Raw genomic sequence first — 18,900 nt, 5'->3', positions numbered from 1 at the left:
ACAGAAGTCACAACTGGCTCAGCACATGCACAGAAACATGCCTACTACATCTAACAGAGCTGGAAACTGTGAAATGGAAATGTAGTCCAAATGTACACTGTCTCGCAGAAGAATCCAGAACCTCCCAAACAGTCACAATGTACATTACAATACAGTCTGCATGTAAACCATGAACAATGCGCCAACATACATGTGAACACAATGTCAACATGCATCTCCACTTCACATTGCAGAAGGGCACAGAACACCTCCAGCAGAGCACAGAAGACAACACATCTGTGATGCCGGAGAGGACCACCACACCTTCGACACCGACGCCCTACAACAGCACATGGATATCCCACGCAACCCACCACCAGGACCCAGGCAGCCAAGCTACTTAGAGGAACACAGAGCCTGCAACAGACCACTCAGCAGGAAGCACCCGCAAGCACAGCTGGCTCACAACACTTCACCCACCTACACATGGCACCCCAATGGCAGGTGTCAGCACGCCAAAAGGAGGTGGCCCAACAGGTGTGGGTGGGGTCCGAACCCATGGAAGGCGAACTAGATCACATACTTTGGTGTCTATTACCCTTCAGGGACCACCTACACCTCACAAAGGAGACCCACACTGCCATAGAGACACATGCAGATGCACATTCACAGTACAGAACCACACCAAGGGGCACGCAAATAGCAGTTACACACCCATGTTGGCTCTGCGTACGACGGCCCAGGCCGCTCCCCTTACGAATTGAGTGGGTGATGACAAACCTACATGTACAAGCACCAACCCGCTGCCTGTGGTGACATGTCTACATCCGATGTACACAGCACAATGTAATGTCATAGGACCCTGGGCCCTCATGCATACAACAAGACCACAGGGACACACGCAGATATTATGTTGTACTGGCTACAGGCACATGCGCCCAGCACCTATATTGGCAGGGCCACATGTACAGTGACGCCTGTGCTGGATGTGTGGGGTGTGTGCAAGCCAGCCCGCACCGAGTGCTTGGTGCTGGCAACCACTTGAACAGTGGATACCAGTGCAACGGAAATTGAAAACACCTGCATAACAGAGTCAACTGCTGAGCAACATGGAGGGAGCCGGAGAAAGTCCCGCGGACACACAACATGCAAACAGAAGTGTCCGTGAGTTGCAGTGCACTGAGGTAGGGGCACTACAGCTGAGCGTGCCCATGTGAAGAAAAACTTTCAGATTGTGTCGCTTCAAGACATTCCTGATGCAGATGCAGTGGGGTGTGTTAGACCTGCATCATCTTCCTCATCAATGTCCCAGGTTTCCCACACTTCTTGAGGTGACATTGCTGCTCAACCTCTCAACAACACAAAACTCAATCAGTAACGGACGATAGCTTGCAGTGGTACCTAGAGTTCTGAGCAGGGTATCAGTCTGATGATGGCATCTACGACAGGTGTGAGCAACTCTGTAATCTGTCAGGACCACTGTTTCGACTCTGGCAGTGATGCAACGTCCGGGCTGATCAGGACTCAATTTGATGTGTGAGCCCTGGTGGAGCACAGTTGAGGCCAGAGGCAGCGGACAGCGCAGGGCCACAGACACATGGCGTAGATGACCCTAAGGCCATCGCCTCAGAGGCCATCCAATATCTCAGTAGAAGGGGTCCCGGACATGACCAGCACAGAGTTAGTGGCCCCTGATGCACTGCAGCTGGGACAGGCACCCAGCCACAGGACAGTGACTTGCGGTGCAGTCAGATGGGCCATGCGACCTGATTGGGTCCTCATCAATGTCTGAGGTGTGTGTTGTGGAGGGTTGCGGGGGACAATGGAAGGTGTCTTCCAGGGCATTATGCAGAGGGTGGAAACTGTCCGGAAGCAGAAAATGGAGTGGTGGAATGCCACGGCCTCGTTTTCGCCACAAAGTCAGTATCATCGCCATGGTGGCGATGACAACCCCAAGTTCACGGACTCAGTTGCCACCATGGTCCAACCAGAAAGTGTCCATGGGTCTTGGGGAACAGACACAGTGGTACCGGGGCTGAAAGGGAATGCAGTCTGCGATGAGGCCTGTACAATGACATCAAGTCCTCCATAAATAAACCAAGGCTGAAGTCAAAGGTGTGTGTGACCTATTTGACAACAGGATAGGCGGGGGCAGCGGTCAGCAAGGGCCCACAGCCCCGTGTCGTTGGGATGCTATGCACATGGTTGCTGCCACCTGACCAAAGGGAGTACAGTGAAGTAGAATCTTCCTTTTTGTGCATACATGGACAATGTATGATCAAGACTCAGTTCCAAATGTGTGACCTACTTGACAATAGTGTAGGCCAGAGGCGGCAGTAGAATACGTCAACGAGAAAGGAGTAAAGCGGGCCTGTGTCATGGAGGCTGTGATGGTCTGAGAGGCTGCCAAGGTCGCGGCCCTTAGGCTTGGAGCTTGCGCAGGCACGTGGTGGGACCTCCTTGACACACGCCGGTGTCCGTAGGTGATCAGTGTGGCCTGGCTGCGCAGGGGTGGGCCTGAAGTGTGCGGGGTCCAGCGGGCCAGGGTACGGCAGGCACAGAGGATCGCAGGCAACTCCACTCATGAGGACAGCTTCGGCCTCATGGCATGGTGAGAGGCTCCGCCCTGGCAGAGACGTTGGGCTTTTTTTGGAAGCGGACCACGCCCAGGGCTATGTGCTTTTTATTCACACCCCTACACTGGCCTGGCATACGCCGAGCCATCCCACTCCACTCATGCTTACGGGGGGACGTAACAGGCAACATTTCTGAGAACTCACCCGCTGGCAGGGGTGACATGGTTGAGTCCACTGCCCACTACACTCCATGCACCAGCGGTGTATGTCGCTATGGATATGGGTGTGTTCGGCATACTGCGGTCCGTCCAGCACATCTCTGCCACTCTTGGCATTGTGTACTTTCCCAATCATGGTTCTCCTGCATCCGTCACACATGCCTGGTTGCCACCTCTCCCCACATTGGGCTAGTGTGTGGCTGAGGTGCCATGCCGTTGATGGCTCATGTTCAGGGCTTGCCCAGGTTACCATTGTGAGTTGTTCTGTCGTCTCTGGGGTGTCGGCATGTTGTTTTCCATGTTGGTTGTGATTTTGTGACTTGTGCATTGCCAGAGTTGTGAGTTTCATGGTTGTGGAGTTGAGGTGAGTGGGGTGTTAATTTGGAACTTGCCAAGGGGCTGTGCATTTCCCTTGGTGCCATCCTGGGAACGCTGGTTTCTGATGGACTATCGGAGGATGAAGGAATCATGCACACTGGCTGGGTATTTGGAAGCGACATTGGTGGAGGTTCCACGGTGTTTGGTTGTTGCCTGCACAATGATGTGAGATGTGTGCTTTCTGTTGTCGTGATTGTGTGCTGTGTCACCAGGGGGCACAGGTATGACATGTGTGCTGTGGATTGCCCCCAACATGTGCTTGCATCCAGCTATGGCGCACTGTCCTGGCTTGGTCTCCAGCTGATCCTGTGCATTATTTTAGACGTATGGGGACAGGGGTGCCAGGCTGTTGGTGATGTCCAGGACAGGTGTGAGGGACTTGGTTGTGGCTGGCTGTGTGACTCCTCCGACTCTGGCGGGTGTTGGTTGGGGAGTACCAGTGGCCAACAGGTGCAGCACAGCCAGCAGCTTTGTGTGGGGTGGGATGTTGGTTGTCCGCTGTGTTAGTGCCGATGGCCTGTTGGGCATTGTTGGTCAGGATGCGTAGGATGGTTTTCTTTTTGAGCCTGTAGTGGGCAATGACATTGTCAGGTGTTGGGTCTGTGAGGCTGGTTGCTTTCCTGGGGTCCCTTGTCTTTGTCTGTACTGCCTCTGTGGTGGTCCGGGCAGGTGTTCTGGGTGGGGGTTGGGGTCCTGGGGTGGTGGCGGTGGGTGTTGTGGCACTCTTGTGTGTCCGGGATGCATGAACAGTGGCTCCATGGCATCTGTTGCCCTTCCGATGTGGCTGTGGCTGTGCTCCTTTTTGTGGTGCAGGCTGTGGTCCGACTTTGCACCAGGTCAGAACAGGTGTTATTTGCCTGCTGCTAACGCGCCTTATCGCCTGTTTCGTGTTCTAATCGCAATTCTGGATGGTCGTTGTGAATGTTGTGGAGTGGTGTTGTTGCGGCTTTTGGCACAGGAACACCTACTCTGCATCTCATTAGCGATGGTTGCGGGGGTCATCTGTGGCGATGTTTTTTTGCGGCTGCTATCGTGGGTAAATTGGTGCTGTGGGATGTTAACACCAGCTTGTGATTGGGGCAATAAAGTGCCGTTAACTCGGCGATAGATCCTTGAGAATATCCCCCTTTGTGTTTTAAGAGAGTTAATAGCTTTAGTAATCTCATCCTGTGTGATTTTTTGTTAAAAACTTCTACATCTTTTTCTGCAAGTTTAAGCTGGAGTGAGTCCAGGAAAGCTATACACACCTCCAAACTGTTTTTTTTTTCAATTTGGGGGAAGGAGGGGTGGCCACTATTTTTCCAGTGGTCTGTTTATATCAGAGCATTACCATCTATAATGGCTGGTATATTAATAGATTATTGTGCATCCTTAAGAGATAGCTCAAAAAGTCCACCCTCTTTATTAGGTTCCATGATATCTTTGACATTCTTTTGGAAGACCAAATGTGAGCCCTTCCTGACTCTTTTGAAGTTTGTGATCTGTTTCTCTAAAAGATTCAGGCTTGCATTGAACCCTGTATTTTTAGTAGCCATATTGCCAATCCTCTCCCCTCTGATAGCTTTCATAGCATCCCAGACTGCTTTATTATCTATACGCATGGTTTTATTCTCTTTGAAACAGTTGGATAAAGAGTAAACAATTTGGACTTTATAATCTTGATCCGAAAGTCATCATTCATTCTCCATGAGCAGGATTTACGCTGTTTGATGGATATATTTATGATTAGTGTCAGTGGTGTAACAAAAGTCCCCATAACCCATATGGTGCAGGGGCCTCTGAGCTCCGGGGCCCCCCTCCGGCACTGGCATGTCTCTGGCCTGAATGCCCCAGACTGGGTCCAGAGCATCGGAGGGTCCCAGCCATGTACTTTGCCCCTCAAGTTTCCTTACGCCACTAGTTAGTGTAATAAATGCATTCACTGAAATGATGATTGGCTTAATAGTGGGATTTGTGGCTGAGTGGACTAAATTTTTGCTAATGAAAAAATAGTCAGTTCTAGACAGGGTGTTGTGGGTGTGTGAATAAAAGGTGAAATCGCTACCCATCTGTTTGTGCAGTCTGCAGACATCAATCAGTTCATTGTCCTCAGATAATAATAATAATAATCCGCATTTGTAAAGCGCGAACAATCACCCGTTAGGGTCTCTAGGCGCTGGGGGCCATCGGGAAGATTACGCAAGCTATTGCCCAGAGTCACATGGTGCTGGGCTAATCTGCTGCCGGCGCTGGGGATCGAACCGTGATCCCCAGATTCCAGAGTCAATCGCCCTGGCCGCGGCGCCACACCTCTTCCACAATAATATACGTGGCTGTCTATGAGAGTGACTAGGTCTGTAGCGACATGCTGAGAGTTGGTCTAGATTTGTTTCATATGGACAACTACAATCTCTTGCTAGAATGATTCCACTTTCCTTGGGAAGCTCATGTAGCTAGTTATTCAGAGAAGACCAGAAGGAGGAGTCATCTGTTATTGGGTCATTCATTTCCACAATAAAGAAAGAAAAAAATCATATTTTGTGATTTTAGATAGGAACCATCTGCCCTGTTCAACATGTGCTAAAGTGTCAGCTGAGCGCCTGGCCAGTTTTGAAATTATGCTTATTTTTGATTGGCGGTGAGCATGCACTAGGACTAATCCAGTTTTGCTGCATACTACAGGCCCACACAGGACCTGCGCTGGTCTCCTGGAGGAGAATAATATCATTCTTTAGTTTCCAACAAGATTTTGGAACTTTTTTGTGTTTGATTGGATGATTGAGATCTTTTGTGTTAAGGGAAATGATTTAATGTGATAAAATAGCCATTAGTCAATGAGTAATTTCAAATCACCATGGTATGACTAAAGGAAGATATTCCGGTAAGTTATAAAGTATGAGGGAGTGGAGAAAAGAAGAGAACAAAGAAGAAAAGTGATACAGAGTACAAGCTATAGAAGGGACATATATCACCATTTCATTTAGTATTTTTGTACAAGTCTCCAAAAAGCATACCCATAACCAAACTAGAGACCCCAACCTCATCACACCTTAAGGAACCACCTGGAAAAAGAGAAAAAGGGACCATATAGGCATCTAAACACGAGCATGACCCAAAGGAAAGTCTCTGGGCCTAAGCGGCAAAATGGCAATAGGAACATTAGGGAAATGCCTAAATACAAAAGGAACACGCAGCCAAGCATCATTCCCATTCATAAAGAGGCAGCTATTTATCATATCAGGGACTATCAGACATCCTGTCTAGAGTTAGAATTAAAGGTAAAACGTGCATACCCTACAAATAACTCCATCAGGAACCTCGAGAATGCATACAGATTAAGAAAAATACATTATATTACATCTCTACCAAGGAGGAAGTGACCCTGGCATGATACAATGTGTGTATAAGTTTACACAAATACATCATATCATTGTATATGGCTGGTAACATATCTAAATTATCTAAACAAGAGTAAGCGTCAGTATTTGTGGCAAAAAGGATACCTTCAAACAATTAATTATTGGCAATGGAACCAAAGTGTGGAATCTATATTAGAACAATAAAGTGGTGGTAAGGATCAGTGAATCATACTGGAGTCCAACAAGTTCTTCAAAATAGATCATAATCTCTGGGTTCATCAAAGATGCGTGAGTGGCCCTCATGAGCGATCTTCATACTTGCCGGCCCTACAAAGGAAAGGGTGAAGTTTGCAGATATAAGATCTGTATGTAATGCAAAGGATTTCTTCAGACGATCCACTGTGTGCTTGGCATAGTCCTGGAATATCCGTCTTATGCAGTCCAGAATCAATTAAATGTGTTGATAAAAGATGCTCTTTGATTAGTTGATGAAGCAGATTTCACCTTGTTAGAATTCTGTGGGGTCCTTCTATTTCAAAGCTTCTCTTAAAAGTTTTTTCCAGGACATGCGGGAGCCAGGAATCTAGAAAGGCCACATATGTTTTTTCACTGTTTTCTGTGTTTCCTGGCGGGACAAACTTCTCAAATTGCCCCTCATGTTTCTATCTTCCAAGTCACAAAGTTATCTTTCTAATAACCTTTCATGACATTATGTATGAGCATTTCATCAGGAAGTTCAGGTTGTCTTGTACCTTCGTAAGCCTAGATGTTGCCTTCTCCATACGATTGGCTAGGGCTTTAAGATCTTGCCTTAAGCCCGCCATTTCAATCTGTAGGTTCTCATTGCCAGGTCATGCAGTGAATGGTTTCGATATTATTAGAAAGACCCTGTTTCTCATTTATTGGCGATTATGGTGATGGGGGGTCTTGTTTGGTATGCTTTTGTCCAGGTTTCTGTTCTCTTTGTTTCTTTGGAACCTCTGTGCTCCCTCTTCAGTCCTTATGCTTGTGTCAGCTATGTTAAGAACTGCCTTAAACCGGAATGGTACACTCCAACACCAAATGTAGACAAAGTTTTAGAAAAAGAAGACAATAGTGTCCCGGGTGCAGAAGCATTCCCAAATATATTGAAAATAGGAGGATAGCACATGGATCAGAATATGTCAGCTCTTGACCTTGTGGTAAAAGCATCACCATCATACCAGGGCAGCTGGCTGTTATTTGCCACCTAATGACCGTTCTGTGGTACACATGCAGCTTCATTCCACACAAAAATATATAATTTTGTATAGTGCTTTTCATTCAGTTTTAGAACTGTGGTGTGCCATTTGCTTTCGTTCATGCCTCCCAATGCATAAAGTTGTGGGTTGAGTGGGTAAGACATATCTAAGTTGTGATCTCAAGATCTATCAGATATGTTAATCTGATGTGCAGCACTGTATGACTTCCTCAAAAATGAGGCCCTATGTCTGTGGGTTGAAATCTTGACTGAGTGAACGAGTCAAATGTATCTGGGTGATGAGAAGACTTCCCACTCAGAGGTTTTCTCACCAACAGCTTCAGTGGGACCGCGTAAACTGCCAATCTGACTTCACGAAGACTTCTTCAGATACAGGCTACAGTCTTACCCCATTGAAAGATTTATCTTGCAATTTTGAGATTATATCCGAAGGGAAAACCTCTGACCAGATGGAACCTGGTTGGTGTATTCAACCCACTCTCCATCACACTCAACCTTAAATCGCACCTTGGTCCCGGTCTAACACAACCAATGACTACCTTTGGGGATTTGCACTTTCTGGTGCTTTTTTCTTTAAATCGTTACAAGTTCATTTTTCTGCTTTGTCTCATTGTTTTTTGTTATTTTGGTGTCATTTTATTTATTAAAATACATTGCATGTTCTCAATTCAATTTGACATGTATATTGGTTGGTGTTTTGAATGTATTACTATTTTAGTATGGCACGAACAGTTTGCCCATTGTCCTAATTGAAGCCTGTCTCGCCATGCCATCATTACCAGAGAGTTGAACTCAGAATAATCTAGTCTTTGAGGGTGCACCCTGACATCGGGTTATGATTAATATTTGAAGTGGGCGGGCTCCTCGTCCAAATATTCAATCAATTTCTTATAGGGATGGAAATGTTCTAGTGTTTGTTTCTCTTCTTTCTATTTGCATTACCTGGCTCTCTTCTATAATGTATCTTTGTGTGTTGTTGAACTAGTACTTGTTGCACAACCTTAACACATAGACACAATCAGAGTTCCACAAGTTCATATTACCACATCAACATTTCACAAATGTTGGTAGCTAAAAGAAGAGGGCTGTCACTGGTGTCATATGCTGACGACACCCAATTGGTGATTGCCTTCTCGAAGAAATGTAGTCTCAACCTTGGAAAGTTTAAGGAGGACTTGTTAGAAGTGGCGGATTGGATGGCTTCTAACTGCTGGCAGTTGAATGCCGGCAAGTCAGAGGTTCTGCTGTTCTGGAAGGATCGGGACATGTGGTCCGAGCTGTGTTGGCCGGATCGTCTCGAACCGGCTCCTGCACCTAAAGAGGCTGTAAAGAACCTTGGAATGTGGATTGATAATGGTCTTACCTTTGACACTCAATTGAAAGTGGTGGCAGTGATCTGCTTTGGGCTCCTGCGAGGTTTGAAACCTCTATTGTGTTTCTTCCCCCCTAAAGTGCGCCAAACCATTGTCCAGGCAACGATTTTGTCTAGACTGGACTATGGTAATTCTCTCTATCATGGTGCTAATAACTCCAGTATTAGGCGCCTGCAGAGAATACAGAATGCAGCAGCACACATTCTTGTGGTACTCCCAAAATGTTGCTCTGTATCTCATGTTCTGCCTAAATTACATTGGCTACCAGTCGAGAAACGTATCCAGTGTAAAGCACTCTGTGTGTCTCACAGGATTCTGACGCAACAAGCACCTTTGGGGTTGGCCAATTTGCTAGCGTTCTATGCGTCGCGCACCACCTTAAGGTCTGCTGACCAAGCCTTGGTCTGTATTCCCTGAGTTAGAGTCCGGCAGACCCTTACATACCACCGACAGTTCCCCAGCTGTCCCTGCTGTCAAGAACCTTAGAAAAGAGGGCCAAGGGCTGGGGCTGTTGGTGTAAGTACATCAGACCATCAACCTTAATTAAAGCAAGGGAGGCCTGTTGATGTTGAACATCATTTTTTTTTAATGATCCTCATACACTGGAAAAAAACACCCACAGTGTCAGGTCCATTAGTTGTGTGTTTTACAAATACAGACTAACACGTTGGGACATTGTTTTAAAAAACAAGATAGTGCTGAGCGGTTTCATGAAACAAAAAAGACACTCTTCAGACTTTGAGTGTCAGGAGGAGCTGCTGATGTGTCACCTTATTTGTGGTTGATTGCAAATCGCGAATCGTTTCTCACCAAAGCTATAAGAGACCCCAACATAATCACAGAAAGGGCACAACATTGCTTTTAGTGGACAGAATCAAAAACTTGCACAGTTGCACTACACAAAAAGAAATTAGAAATCCTTTTAGTCCAGTTTTGACATTAGGCATTACTATGAGTTGTGAAGTTGCCTATCCTCCTGCAATTCCATTGGCTGTTACTGTAAGTTCCACTGGAAATTGTAGGTGTGGGTATAGTTGTGAGGCAATTCCAGGTTATTGTACCTCTGTCCCTGCTACAGTGTTGGTGGGATGCCGTTCTCCCAAACCAGACTAACCATTTGGAGCCCAACCTGCCAGTGCTGTCATCTCTACCAACGGTCTTCACAATGGGGGGTTCTTTTTCCAAAATGCATGCAGCGTCTTCAACCAACTTCTTTTCGTTCTTCCAAGAGCTCCTTATTAGAGGCCTCAGGGAAGGTATTTACTCCCTTATCCAAAATGGCTGGCAAGTTTCTACCAAATAGAGAAGTCTTCCTAAACTAATGTGGAAGGCAATCAGTTTTGACATCAAATCCTACCTCTAACTAAACCAATATGGAAGGCAATTTGTCTTTACATAATTTCCTGCCTCTAACTTATAACAAGCATTTACAATGCAATGGTCTCGGCATTGTTAAAGTTAGAGCTATTGGCATTGCTCATGACATTATTTTTGTTTATGTTTTTAAAACATTTAAATAAACGGCATTGTTATTTACAATGTCAATAGCTTAATCTCTCTCAAATGCAAGACCAATTGCATTTGCACCCACACACAGAGCCACACACACAAAGTCACCCACACACACAGAGCCAACCACACAGAGCCACCTACACAGAGCTATTCACATAGAGCCACCTGCACACAAATAGAGCCACCCACACAGAGCCACCTACACACACACAGAGTTACCCACACACAGACAGGGCCACCCACGCATAGAGCCACTTACAAAAAAAAACACCCACACAGAGGCACACATATACACACACACACACACACACCCTACCACACACACACACAGATCTTAGAGTGGCTGAGTGTGTGTCCTCATGTAATGCAACTGGTGCTATGTAAAGCGCTCTGATACCTGATTGGATTCGGGTCAAGTTCGCGCTATATAAAACTCTGCAAAAAAAAATTGAAGCTGCCCTACTAGGCAATTGTCAAGAATTTGAAATGTATAAAATTAGCAGGGCGGTAGCCAACACCAAAACCCTTGCCTACAATGGTAGTTTGTGAGGTTCAATGTAAAAGTACAACGCTCTGCATGTGTTAATATAGAGTAATAACAATACACCCATCAATGCCTATTGACTTCCACAATAAATACATCAGATCTTTATAGTAACTTTTGTCAACAAACAGATCACGTTCATAGCCCGGATCAATGGCTTGCCACCATAACCAACCAACTCAATCATGCTGTTTTGAGCATGGAACGAGCTTCCTCTCCGTCTCAGAAACGCCCCGGATCTCTTCTCCTTCAGAAAAGGGTTGAAGACTTGGCTCTTCTCCCAGTAGCACACACCCTTTTATCCCTAGCAACCATTGCTTAGCGCCAGGACACCCCAGGGTAACCGTGCGCTCTACAAGTGCGATTAACATAACATAAGGCTTGCTGCAAGCGTGCTTTTTCAGTGGAAGCACACAACTCCGACCCAATCAAATTCACTTCTCAAATCAACCAATATATAAGCTCAGTCTAAGGCCCTCCCTCAGAAAAAATTCTGAAAACTCTTTTTCTGTTGATCACATGAAGTTCAGTAACAGCTGCACTTCCAAGTTAGACCTAAAAATAGCTTAAGACAATGTTCTTCAAGGTGAGCGCATCTTAAGATTGCCCCCCACCGACCACGCTTTCTAATCCAACCTTATCCACCTCCCTTCCCCAGCTTCCACCACCGCACGGCCTACAGAGCTCAGCAAATATTGCTTGATGCTCAACCAGCCCAGCGTTGTATCCCAACCACCATCATTTGACTTTCTTCCCCATCTTTCAAGCATTGAGATTCCATCTCCTGGGCGAAGTTTTTTTTCCTTGGTGAAGCCTCGCATAATATGCAAAAACTGCCTTGTAAGAATTTCAGGTTCTGCTCGTTATGCGTCATTTTCAAGTTCAAAATGCAGAAGAGGAAGAATCTACATTAATCATAAGATACCTCTCCCCGCGGTAATGATAATTGCTAGCAGCGTACATTCCATACTCTGCAAGGCCACTTGTAATTGGGCGTAAGCCAGGAAAATTAATTTCAGGACTGGCAACACTGATTTCAAAGCTGCCAGGGAAGTGGGTGATATTTGGGGACTATTTGCTATATATTCATCCCAGAATGCCTCCATCCAGGTTACTCTTTTCCAAGAGTTCTGAAATGGGTTCATGGTGTAAATGTACATGTGGGAGGTGGTACGGCGTACAGAGGGTTACACGTTTGAGTGACTCTAAAGAAGAATGGGTAAATGAGGCGAGAAGATGTGGCCTAACGGCTAGAGCGGTCGGCCTCGAAGCTGGGGAACCGGTTCGAGTTTCGGCAGGGACGCTCCACATCCTGTGATTCTGGGCAAATCTCGTAATCTTCCTGTGCCTAACAAAAATGAATGTGTCCCTCTGTAATGGAACTGGTGCTCATGTAAAGCACTCCGATACCTTTGGGTCTAGTTTGCGCTATATAATACTCTGAACAAAAAAAAATATGGCTTCAGGGCCGGACTGGGGAACCAAAAGGAGCCATAGCAAAAAAGTTCAACCTAGGCTCGCACCAGTCGCCCACTCGTGGGATCTCCCTCTTTCAATCCATCGATTCTGTCTCACTTTCTCTCGCTCTTCACTTGGTCTGATAACTTTCTTTGTACGTTCCTTGTCCCTCCCTCTCTTTCTTTAAGCCTCCCCGTGCCTGCTGCAACTAACCTCAGGGATTGGGGAAAGAGACAGCGGTAGAAGCAGAGGCCCTGGGCTGTCAAAACCGACCTCCAAGGCAGGACCGGACTGGCCGTAGTGGGCAACGGGCACACACATACACACATACACAAACACACACACACATAGAGCCTACTAACACACACAGATCTTAGAGTGGCTGTTGGGGAAATCAGGGACTAAAGACGTGAAAGACTAAATACCGCTCACCTGGGCCGGTATCCCGCAACACTCGCTCCAGCTGCGGGAAGGTAAATTCGGGCAGCTCCAGCAGCGTCCCGCACCACTCCAGGAATGAGCAGACCACCGCGAAATCCGGCAAGGAGCCCGGGCAGGTGTCTTCTTCCACAGGCGCCTGCGTCTCCGCCGTTGCCTCCGCGGCCGCGCCATCATGGACCTGCTGGGGAAGGAGGGGGGCGACCAGGCTCGAGCCTCCAGAGGAGCCCGCCGTGACCCCACAATGCACCGAAAGAGGTAGCAAAAGCAGCACAGGTTGCGGTGACGCTCCTCCCCGACTGCCCTCTCCCTCTCCCTCCCCCCTTTCCCCGGGAGCGTTCTAGTCTGGCCTCGTGTGACACGAAATGAAAACAAAAGAGCATAGCGATCTAGTGGTTTGAGTGCGGAGATCGAGTGGGAATAGACAACGGACGACAAGCTGAAGATTTCATTCGTTGGTCTACAAGGTAGCCATCTTGGGAATAAAGCGGGATCCAGAAACGAGTCAGTCAAGAAAAAATAATTATTTAAAAACTAATTTTGGGAACAAATCCAATTCCAAGAGACTGACATATTGTAAATGTTTATACAAAAGCTCGCTAAAGCATTTTTATAAGATATTGTACCTTTTAAACGCTACTCTGTTTTATATGAGCTGAAAGCTTAGATGCTTACACACACACACTCTGCCCAAGTCAACTGCTGAGCGTCGATCCTAACCCCTGCCCTGTGATGTAGGTTGCTTGCCACGTACATTGTTGTATTTTTTTTTTTTGCTGTTCTCTTTTATAAAGCGCGAACTCGACCCGCAGATATCAGGGTGCTCTATGTGATCACCAGTTGCCTCAAAGTCGGCCGCTCTAGCCGATAATGCCTCTATTCAAAGCCTCTGCTAGTGACGCTAGAAACTATTGGCACCCAGGGGCTAAGATTAAAGAGGGCAGAACAAAAACGAGCTTTGAAGCTTCCAAAATTGACAGAAAACCCCAGTGATTAACAAAGAGACACAGCTTAAAACCCCAACTCATCCCTACGGTTTAGTCTGAGAAGACTTTGCAGCGCAGCAGCGCTAATCCGGGTTTCGAGGCTCTTAGCTCTGACTCCACCAGCAACCCCACGCTAGAGCACTCAAACCTATACATTATTTCTTTCCTCGCAAGGGTGGACTGCTGGCCCGTAAAAACGAGAGGACGAGCACACCACTGCCTTTCTCCGAGGTGAAGCAGAAATGCCTCGGAGAAAGGCTGCGGCGTTTTTCGGATTCGAGGGCGTGTTCCTGCTGTTCTAAAAAGGGCGTGGCTAAAAAGTGGAAAGAACAGCACGGAACACGCCCCCGAATCTGAAAAAGACGGAGCCTATTTGGAGGGACGGCTCTCTCCTCCAATGGCTGGCCTCTGTTTAGGAAGCCAGCCAATGGAGGAGAGGCAAAAAGAGAGACGGGCTAAATAGCCACTCTAAGCATCATAAGATCTCCGGACTTCCGGTTCTGCCTTCGGCAGACCGGACGGTCCCTCGACCTAAAAAGGGGGGTGTTCTTTGTTCCTGACTTTCTCATGGGATTTCTCTGGATTTTGTCAGTTCTGTTTCCGGCCCTGTTATCCTTCCTTTAGTTTCTCACTTGTGCCTTCCGTCTCTACTCATCTTCTCTTGTCGTAGTTCCTGCACAGTTTGCCTGCACATCATCTGTCTGCTACCTCTCCTACCAAGCACATATGAAGAGCCCAGAAGCCTCACTGCTGTATAGAGGTTTTTTGCTCTGGGCATTTTTTCCACCTATTTGGGGCTCATTCCGAAAGGCACCTTCTGCCTAGCCACTACCTAGTGTCAGTGATGATATGGCTACCAGAAGGAGTCTCCTCTACCTCTGGCAAACAAAAACTATGAAGACATGGACACCCAGACATTTGTTCGGTGTGAGCCCTTTTACTTTCTTCTGTGTTTTTGTGGAGAGACAATTACACATTTTGATGTCTCTGGACCAATTTTCAACAGATAAGAAGGTATTCTTTGTAAATGTTGTATTAGAAAGCTCTTTCAATGGTGATTCCCTAGAGAGAAGTACTGCCTTAACAGTTATGTTGCCCATCTAGTACAATTTCGAGTACGCATTGGATGGTGACATAACAAATTACAAAATAAAAATAACGTTTGAGCCCATTATCTGTAAGCAGGGCAGGAGGTCTTGTTTACCTCAAAACCATTTGGGCTGGGATCTTTTCAGTGAAGGAAAGGCTGGCAGTCATCGTGTCAGCACAGTGTGAGCACAAAAGGCGTGCTATGGGGCACTATGTCAGCAACAATCTACAATTTCCAGAAGAGTGCAAACAGCCACGTTTTTAGTGAGACATCTGGGATTATCAGGTGAAATTTCTCCTGCTGTTCACATATCTTTTGCAAGGTAATAGTGCTACAATCTTGCTGAAGCAATGATCTTGCTAAATGGACCACGTATATTCCTTTCAAAGGCCCCCTGTTTCTAAACGATTGCTTTATGGACATTGGAGCTACTGAGGGAGCCGGGTTCCACGTTCTAGACTTACTCTGGAACCCCTCATCTATGGTTCTTAGTTGCCTGCTTGTAAGGGGAGAGAAAATCATTAGCTAATTATACATTACTCATACCCATGATGCTAAAGGAACACAGACTCCTGTACCAAATGTTGTAAATTTATTATAAAACCAAGAAAGGTTGGACATACAAACACCTTCAGAAAAGAGTATAAAGGTACGTGGGCACTAATACAAAACCAAATCCACAAGCGAAATTTAGACGGTGAAACATGCACAGAATGACCACTTCAAGAATCAGCACACAAATAATTATTGCCCCTACATCAAGAGCACCCTTCATTGGCGGTTCGTAAACAAAAAGCATTAGTCTGTCCCTCAGCTACTGCTAGCATGACATCCCTACTATTTACCATTATCCCCAGGCAAGTCCCCAGAAACGTGCCAGCACGTGAAGTCTTCCTAGGAAGCACAGTCACGTTGAATAGATTGAGTAGCATAAAGCTACAGAGCTCGTTCTAAGATGCTCCCCTCTCTCCTGGTATAGTAGAAGCCCCTGGACCCTGTATCTAACTCTAATTCGAAATTCAAAAATCACACCCCCAAACACATCATAAGACCGCCTCATCTCTTCACCATGCCTCCTTGTAGGTAACTTTCAGGGCCGGACTGGCTGTAGCGGGCACCGGGCCATCCACCAGTGCGCCGCACGGGTGGGGGCTGGTTTTGGGCCCCTGGGGGCCGTTTTTGTTACAGGGCCATTTTTGCAGCATATCTGCAAAATCGGCCCTGTAACAAAAGCGGCCGAAGACAGGCCCTGGCAAAGAGCTCGGTGGCAGGAGGGGGAGGAGGTGGGGCCGGGCGAGCACTTTGCCAGGGCCGGTTGTGGTTCCCAGTCCGGCCCTGGTAACTTTATATGGAACAACAGTGCTTCCAGGCTCCTGCTCAATGACCTTGGTTCCCAGGCCTTCCCAGACGAGAAAGAACACCTCCTACATTATCCATGGTGCTGCTCAAAGGCATCCTCTCCTCACTTTGGGGCATATTTACAACGAGGCGATAATAAATTATCGCCGCTTTAGCGGCCGTTTTCGGCCGAAAAGCGGCGATACTTTTATCGCTATATTAGCAAGGTCACGCAAACGCGTGAAACCTTGCTTTAGCGTGGGGATTTCTAACGCCCAGCTTTGCATCTCTAAGCGACATTTCTCCTATCATCAAGCCCCACGCTATGAAGCATAGCGTCAGGAAAAGTAGCGATAACACCTGTTATCGCTACTTTCCTTACGCCTGCTTCAGGACTGACTTAGCCATGATATCCTATGGAGGGTGGATATCATGGCTAAATTTGTGAGTCCATATCAACAAGGTAACGTGAGATTATCGCTGGGTTTCCAGCGATAATCTCACGTTAGCCAGTTAGCGTGAGGATTTTTATCGCTATTGAGATAAGTGTTGCTAATAGCACGCTATCTCAGTGATAAAAATCTGCGCTAGCCGGCGATAATTATCCTAGCGCTAAGTGCGCTTTGCGATAATTATCGCCGGTTGTTGTAAATATGCCCCATAGTCTAGTTCCTGAAACAAAGGCATTATTTTTATTAACAAGGACAAATTCTTCCACCTGCATCATAAACGTGAAAAGAGGAAAATTCGACAAGAACATGAATTCTAATAGCAACCTTTAGCATGAGAGCGAACAGGGAGAAATGAAAGATAGGCCTACCCGATTCGGCCAACATAAGAACAGCACACAAGAATTAAAGTACACACATATATAGGTCATTAATATCAACACATTCATTAGTTATTGATAACTTTTACACAGTTAAGTTTTCATCTAAACACGTACAATTACAGCTGTAATTCTTTGTCTTACATGAAGAAAATACCTAACACTTCACTTACACGTTATTACAATACACAATCTAATAACCTAATGTTAACACGAGAACAGATTAAAGTTGATGCAAACTATCTGTAATTATAATGCACCCCTACAAGTGGAAGAGCAAATCACGCTCTATCACTCCAGAGAAGAATCCTAGAAGTCTTTCTGTTGATGGAACAAGCTTTGGAGGGTTTCTAGGTCATTAATTTCCTGTCCTCTCTTCCTTCCTTCAGGTTCTCCCTTGTCTCTTAAAAATGATTAAAAGTGGTATTGTATTTTCTACTGACATCGAAGTTTCTTTTCGAATGTACAAAAACCACTTTAAGAGTCAGAAACATATTTCTGGCTCATGAGTGGGTGTTGCAACCCTTACAAATCCACAGTGTGAAACGGGAGTTCCATACATATTTTGATTCAATAAATAATGTGTCAGTGATTTGTGGCTGACACAGGTACAGGTAGTCAGGTAGTGAGTGGGTTTACCCAGTCCCTTGAAAAAGTGCAACTTAGGCAAAAGTGTAGGCGCTGAAAGAAACAAACGAAAGGTAAAGAGTTATGGACTACCTAGTTGATCTCAACATATATCTACGTACTCCACTGATTACCCAGGTATTCAATCCTATTAAGCCTGACGAGTTGCATCCTTATCTTAAAGAGTCCAGGTCCACTTACTACCTGTGATTCCAACTCATCCTATGTTACTCAGGTATGTATATCTTTACTTAGGAGCTTGTTTATTGACAGATGTACGTAAATATGTATAAAAATGCATACATACAAAAAACAGCCTCAATCATACAGACAGACATTATCTCTCCTTCTTTGTTTTTGATAAAGAAAAGGATCACACCTTCATTGCAGAACCCTATAAAAATAATTCAACATTTCTCAGAATGGACACAGCTTCGTTTTGTCAGAATTCGCCTCTGAGTGATGAAGCCAGTCCCTTCTGCATTTCTGCCTGACAGGCTGTTAGCAGTTAGCACATGTGTTTGCCAATTGTCAACATTTTCAATTCTCGAAGGACATAAAGCTTCTAACTCATTTGTGTAGCTCCTTCGAGACGTATGAATCCCAGCGCTAGACATTCATTAGATATTGCTTCGATGGGGTATATATTATCTCATTTCCAAATTCACCCTGGCAGGTGCGAGGAAGCCTGGGAGAAAGTGGCATATGCATGACATAGAAAGTGAAAGACATATCTTTGCAAGTACCAGCCATGACCACCTGAAAAGGGCTTCAGCAAACCCACAGCGCCTAGCGGCTGAGTGAGAAAAGCGATGGAGCCATGATGTCAGATAACTCCTATGCTCCAGAGGACTGTCTGCATTATGCACTCTATGATTGTTTTCTATGCACCCCACACCAGGGTTTGTACATATTGTAAAAGGTCTTCGTTAGCAGACACCCGGCGGGTTGTTCTCGCCTCTCCACAAGTGAGGCA

This window comes from Triturus cristatus, chromosome 4_1 (genome assembly GCF_964204655.1).
Source record: "Triturus cristatus chromosome 4_1, aTriCri1.1, whole genome shotgun sequence".
NCBI lineage: Eukaryota > Metazoa > Chordata > Amphibia > Caudata > Salamandridae > Triturus > Triturus cristatus.
Note: the sequence above shows the minus strand (reverse complement) of the source record.